Raw genomic sequence first — 7,401 nt, 5'->3', positions numbered from 1 at the left:
AAACATTGGGGTGCAGGTGTCCTGGCGTTTCATTGCATCTGTATCTTTGGGGTAAATCCCCAGCAGTGCAATTGCTGGGTCATAGGGCAGTTCTATTTTTAACTCTTTGAGGAACCTCCACAGTTTTCCAGAGTGGCTGCACCAGTTCACATTCCCACCAACAGTGTAAGAGGGTTCCCCTTTCTCTACATCCTCTCCAACATTTGTGGTTTCCTGCCTTGTTAATTTTTCCCATTCTCACTGGTGTGAGGTGGTATCTCATTGTGGTTTTGATTTGTATTTCCCTGATGGCAAGTGATGCAGAGCATTTTCTCATGTGTTTGTTGGCCATGTCTATGTCTTCCTCTGTGAGATTTCTCTTCATGTCTTTTGCCCATTTCATGATTGGATTGTTTGTTTCTTTGCTGTTGAGTTGAATAAGTTCTTTATAGATCTTGGAAACTAGCCCTTTATCTGACAGGTCACTTGCAAATATCTTCCCCCATTCTATAGGTTGTCTTTTAGTTTTGTTCACTGTTTCTTTTGCTGTGCAGAAGCTTTTTATTGATGAAGTCCCAATAATTCATTTTTGCTTTTGTTTCCCTTGCCTTCATAGATGTATCTTGCAAGAAGTTGCTGTGGCCAAGTTCAAAAAGGGTGTTGCCTGTGTTCTCCTCTTGGATTTTGATGGATTCTTGTCCCACATTTAGATCTTTCATCCATTTTGAGTTTATCTTTGTGTATGGTGAAAGAGAATGGTCCAGTTTCATTCTTCTGCATGTGGATGTCCAATTTTCCTAGCACCATTTACTAAAGAGACTGTCCTTTTTCCAGTGGATAGTCTTTCCTGCTTTGTCGAATATTAGTTGACCATAGAGCTGGGGGCCCATTTCTGGGTTCTCTATTCTGTCCCATTGATCTATGTGTCTGTTTTTGTGCCAGTACCACACTGTCTTGATGATCACAGCTTTGTAGTAAAACCTGAAATCCAGCATTGTGATGCCCCCAGCTCTGGTTTTCTTTTTCAATATTCCCCTGGCTATTTGGGGTCTTTTCTGATTCCACACAAATCTTAAGATGATTTGTTCCAACTCTCTGAAGAAAGTCCATGGTATTTTGATAGGGATTGCATTGAATGTGTAAATTGCCCTGGGTAGCATTGACATTTTCACAATATTAATTATTCCAATCCATAAGCATGGAATATTTTTCCTTCTCTTTGTGTCTTCCTCAATTTCTTTCAGAAGTGTTCTGTGGTTTTTAGGGTATAGATCCTTTACCTCTTTGGTTAGCTTTATTCCTAGGTATCTTATGCTTTTGGGTGCAATTGTAAATGGGATTGATCCCTTAATTTCTCTTTCTTCAGTCTCATTGTTAGTGTATAGAAATGTCACTGATTTCTGGGCATTGATTTTTATCCCGCCACACTGCCAAATTGTTGTTTGAGTTCTAGCAATCTTTGGGTGGAGTCTTTTGGTTTTTTTTTTTAAGATTTTTATTTATTAAAAAAAAAGATTTTTATTTATTCATGAGAGACACACAGAGAGAGGCAGAGACACAGGCAGAGGGAGAAGCAGGCTCCATGCAGGGAGCCAGACACGGGACTTGATCCCAGGTCTCCAGGATCACACCCTGAGCCGAAGGTGGCGCTAAACCACTGAGCCACCGGGGCTGCCCTCTTTTGGGTTTCCTATGTATAGTATCATGTCATCTGCAAAGAGGGAGAGTTTGACTTCTTCTTTGCCAATTTGAATGCCTTTTATTTCTTTTTGTTGCCTGATTCCTGAGGCTAGGACTTCTAGTACTATGTTGAATAGCAGTGGCAAGAGTGGGCATCCCTGTTGTGTTCCTGATCTTAGGGGAAAGGCTCCCAGTGTTTCCCCAGTGAGAATGATATTTGCTGTGGGCTTTTCGTAGATGGCTTTTAAGATGCTGAGGAATGTTCCCTCTAACCCTACACTCTGAAGAGTTTTGATCAGGAATGGATGCTGTATTTTGTCAAATGCTTTCTCTGCATCTATTGAGAGGATCATATGGTTCTTGTTTTTTCCTCTTTCTTTTTAAGATTTTATTTATTTATTCATGAGAGACACAGAGAGAGAGGCAGAGATACAGGCAGATGGAGAAGCAGGCTCCATGCAGGGAACCTGATGTGGGACTTGATCCTGGGTCTCCAGGATCATGCCATCCGCCAAAGGCAGATGCTCAACCACTGAGCCACCCAGCCATCCCTTGTTTTTTCCTCTTGATATGATCTATCACACTGATTTCTTTACAAGTGTAGAACCAGCCTTGCATCCCAGGGATAGATCCCACTTGGTCATGGTGAATAATCTTAATGTACTCTGAGATCCTATTGGCCAGTATCTTGTTGAGAAATTTTCCATCTGTGTTCATCAGGGATATTGGTCAATAATTCTTTTTGGTGGGGTCTTTGTCTGGTTTTGGAATTAAGGTGATACTGGCCTCATAGAACGAGTTTGGAAGTACTCCATCTCTTTCTATCTTTCCGAACAGCTTTAGTAGAATAAATATTGTTTCTTCTTTAAACGTTTGATAGAATTCCCCTGGGAAGCCACCTGGCCCTGGACTTTTGTGTCTTGGGAGGTTTTTGATGACTGCTTCAATTTACTCCCTGGTTATCGGCCGGTTCAGGTTTTCTATTTCTTCCTGTTCCAGTTTTGGTAGTTTGTGGTTTTCCAGAAATGTGTCCATTTCTTCTAGATTGCCTAATTTATTGGCGTATAGCTGCTTATAATATGTTTTTAAAATCATTTGTATTTCCTTGGAATTGGTGGTGATCTCTCCTTTTTCATTTGTGATTTTATTGAGTCTTTTCTCTTTTGTTTTTAATAAGGCTGGCTGATGGTTTATCTATTTTATTAATTCTTTCAAAGAACTCCTGTTTTTTTTTAATCTGTTCCACAGTTCTTCTGGTCTCTATTTCATTGGACTCTGCTCAAATATTTATTAACTCTCTTTTTCTGCTGGGTGTAGGTTTTATTTGCTGTTCTTTCTCCAGTCCCTTTAGGTGCAAGGTTAGCTTTTGTATTTGAGTTTTTTCTGGTTTTTTGAGGGACGCTTTTATCGTGATGTATTTCCCCCTCAGAACTGCTTTTGCTGTATCCCAAAGATTTTGAATGGTTGTATCTTCATTCTCATTAGTTTCCATGAATCTTTTTAATTCTTCTCTAATTTCCTGGTTGACCCATTCATCTTTTAGCAGGATGCTCTTTAACCTCCACACGTTTGAATCTCTTCCAAATTTCTTCTTGTGATTTAGTTCTAGTTTCAAAGCATTATGGTCTGAAAATATGCAAGGGATAATCCCAATCTTTTGGTATCAGTTAAGATACCAAATGTGATTTGTGATCCAGTATGTGGTCTATTCTGGAGAAAATTCCATGTGCACTTGAGAAGAATGTGTACTCAGTTGCATTTGGATGTAGAGTTCTGTAAATACCTTTGAAATCCATCTGGTCCAGTGTATCATTTAAAGCTCTTGTTTCTTTGGAGATGTGCTTAGAAGATCTGTCATTTGCAGAAAATGCCATGTTGAAGTCTCCCAGTATAAGTGTATTATTATCTAAGTATGTCTCTTTTTTTTTTAAGATTTTATTTATTTATTCATGAGAGACACAGGGGTGGGGGGGGCAGAGACACAGGCAGAGGGAGAAGCAGGTTCCGTGCAGGGAGCCCAATGTGGGACTTGATTCCGTGTCTCCAGGATCACGCCCTGGGCTGAAGGCAGCGCTAAACCACTGAGCCACCTGGGCTGCCCTCTAAGTATGTTATTATTTGGTTATTAATTGATTGATATACTTGGCAGCTCCCACATTAGGGGTATAAATATTCATGATTGTTAGGTCCTCTTGTTGGTTAGATCCTTTAAGTATGATATAGTGCCCTTCTTCATCTCTTACTACAGTCTTTGAGATAAACTTTAATTTATCTGATATGAGGATTGCTACCCCTGTTTTCTTTTGAGAACCATTTTAATGGTAAATGGTTCTCCAACCTTTTATTTTCAGGCTGCAGGTGTCCTTAGGTCTAAAATGAGTCTCTTGGAGACAGCAGATAGATGGGTCTTGCTTTTTTATTCAGCCTGAAACCCTGCGCCTTTTGATGGGATCGTTAAGCCCATTCACATTCAGAGTTACTATTGAAAGATATGAATTTAGTGTCATCATAAAACCTATTCAGTCCCTGTTTTTCTGGATTGTTTCTTTGAGCATCCTCTTTCTTTTACAGAGTCCCCCTTAATATTTCTTGCAGAGCTTGTTTGGTGGTCACATATTCTTTCAGTTTCTGTCTATCTTGGAAGCTCTTTATCTCTCCTTCTCTTCTGAATGAGAGCCTTGCTGGATAGAGTATTCTTGGCTGCATGTTCTTCTCATTTAGGACCCTGAGTATATCCTGCCAGCCCTTTCTGGACTGCCAGGTCTCTGTGGAGAGGTCTGCTGTTAACCTAATACTTCTCCCTATATAAGTTAGGGATCTCTTGTCTCTTGCTGCTTTAAGGATTTTCTCTCTATCTTTGGAATTTGCAAGTTTCACTATTAAACGTCGGGGTGTTGAACGGTTTTTATTGATTTGGGTGGGGGGGGGGGAATCTCTCAATCTCCTGGATCTGAATGCCTGTTTCCCTCCCCAAGTTAGGGAAGTTCTCAGCCATGACTTGTTCAAATACACTTTCTGGTCCTCTGTCCCTTTCGGCACCCTCGGGAACCCCAATTAAACATAGAATTTTCCTTCTGAGGCTGTCATTTATTTCCCTTAACCTTTCCTCGTGATCTTTTGTTTTTCTCTTTTTTCCTCAGCTTCCTTCCTTGCCATCAACTTGTCTTCTATGTCACTCACCTGCTCTTCTACCTCATTAACCCTCATCATTAGGACCTCTAGTTTGGATTGCATCTCATTTAATTGATTTTTAATTTCGGCCTGATTAGATCTAAATTCTGCAGTCATGAAGTCTCTTGAAATCCTTATGCTTTTTTTTCCACAGCCACCAGTAGCTTTATAATTGTGCTTCTGAATTGGCTTTCTAACATCAAATTGTAATCCAAATTCTGTAACTCTGTGGCAGAGAGTGGGAGTTTCTGATTCTTTCTTTTGTGGTGAGTTCTTCTTTCTAGTCATTTTGCTCAGTGCAGAGTGGCAAAAACAAGTTGCACTGGAAAAAGGAAGAAAAAAAAGGGAAAAAACAAACAAAAAAACAAAACAAAGAAAAAAAAAAGGAGGGGTATCCTCTGGTTCTGTATACTGTAAATCCTTTGACTTCCCCTGGAGCTTTCCAGAGCTGCTGGGTCAAGGACTTGTTCTTCCCCTGTCCTTCCAGCTGGTCTTCTGGGGGAGAGGCCTGCTGGGCTCTCAGGTATGTGCACCTGGGGTAGCTGCCCCACCCTCCCCACCAGGTGCTGGGCTCAGTGGGAGCAGTTGACCCCATTGGGCCCCTGTTCCCTGGTGGCCCCCCTCCCAGGCACAGGGTGACACCAGGAGGAACAACCCCACTGGCGGCAGCCAGCTCCCCAGCCCTGGAGTCAGCTCCCGCAGTAGCTCCCGCAGTAACTCCTGGAGCTCCCAGTCCGCACTGGTGTAGATGCTCCAGGGGCGGGGGGGGCACTGATCTGCACAGCTCGGGGTGCCCGGCAGGAGTGTCCTCACTGGCCTGTGCCCTCCCCACCTGTCCGGGGGGGGGGGGCACAGGATCCTGGGCTGTGTCCCCCAGCGCCCTGGGATCTGGGGCCTGTGCTGCTGGAATCTCACTCCTGGGGTGCGGCTCCTGAAGGCAGCAGGGCGCAGCCCCCTCCACCTGGAGCCCCCACCTGACTCACTGGCTTCTCCCTGAGGCCCCGCCAGGTACGCACTCCAGCCCTTTACCAAGATCAGCCCGCGGGGTGTGGGGCACTCTCCCCCTGGGCGCACCTCCTCTGTTAGTGACCTCAGGAATCTGGGGGCCCCACTGCCCCTCCTGGGATCCTGCCCGAGCTCCTTGCGAGCACCTTTCTGTCCAGGAAGATTTTTAAAGTTCCTGCTTCTCCAGGGCTGGGCTTTCCTGTCCTGGAGGCTCTCGCCATCCCCTTAGCCCAGATCCTCGCAGGGGCTCCTGCCCCACTGGATGCTTTTTTGTTTTATTTTTTCCCACCTTCCTACCTTATTAGAAGTGCAAACCCTTCTCTCTGTAGCATTCCAGCTGTTCTCTCTTTAAATCTCAGGCCGAATTCATAGTTTTTCAGGATGATTTGAAAGTTATCTAGGTAACTTGCTGGGGACAAGTGACTTGGGGACCCTACTCTTCTGCCATCTTGCCCCACCCCCCCACTTTCATCCTTTCCAAGGGATGATCCTTTTCAGTCATCTATCCAAGACTGGTATGTGTGTGTGTGTGTGTGTGTGTGTGTGTGTGTGTGTGTATGACATATATATGACATATATATATATACTGACATCTCTATTTATATATCTATACCTATATACAGCTTCATCCCAGATCCTTTTCCTGATTATATCTCCATATTCATCAGACTAATAAATATCTCAAGTATTTCACTAACATCAAACTCAACATATCAAAAACTAAAATCATTTCCTCCTATGCCAAACTCATTCATCTCTTTAATTTTAAAGAATGAAACCACTAACCATTCAACTGAGTCAGCCAAAAATCTGATCAGCAACCATGATACCCATCTCTCCTCATCTTTAATTTTATCTCTTCTCAGATTGGTATCTTTCAATTTTATCTACTTCTCATCTCCATTACAACAAACTTAGTTTTGGTCACCATGCATTGCATGAATTATTCTAACAGCCTCCTAAATAGCCTTCCTACAAGAGTTGTATCCTTTCCAACCCTTTTAAAATGTAAATCTGTTAACACTCCATTACTTAAAACTCTTCAAAGACTCCCCAGTGCTCCAAGGATAAAGTCCAAACTCCTTAATATGGCTTACAAAGTCCTTTACCATGTACAACCCACCTAATTCTTGCATGATCACCTTATATCTGATCCCTCCCCCCCAGTGGCTGCATTAACGAATGTCACCATTTACCAAATTGCTCAAGACAGAAGCCTGGCCTTTCTCCTTCCCATTGCCTTCTATAATTTGTCACCATATCCTCGTTTCTACCTCCAGCATCATCACCCTGGTTCCAAGTTACCGCATTTTTCTCACCGACTACTAACCTAGCCTTCTCTCATTGAGGAGAGAATAAAATAGAAGGTTCTCATGAATAAACTGACCAACCAGGCTTAATCATCTTTCTTCTTAATGAAACTCCAGTCAGGGTAGAAGAGAAGGGAGAAGAGGGCACGGAAAGAGGGAGCAACCAATAACCAAGGCCTTGCGTTCAATTTCAGTGGTCACTCGCTCATGGCTCACCTGAATGAACTTCTAATATTTTCAGATCTTTATTAAATAA

This window comes from Nyctereutes procyonoides, unplaced genomic scaffold (assembly GCF_905146905.1).
Source record: "Nyctereutes procyonoides isolate TBG_1078 unplaced genomic scaffold, NYPRO_anot_genome, whole genome shotgun sequence".
Lineage (NCBI taxonomy): Eukaryota > Metazoa > Chordata > Mammalia > Carnivora > Canidae > Nyctereutes > Nyctereutes procyonoides.
Note: the sequence above shows the minus strand (reverse complement) of the source record.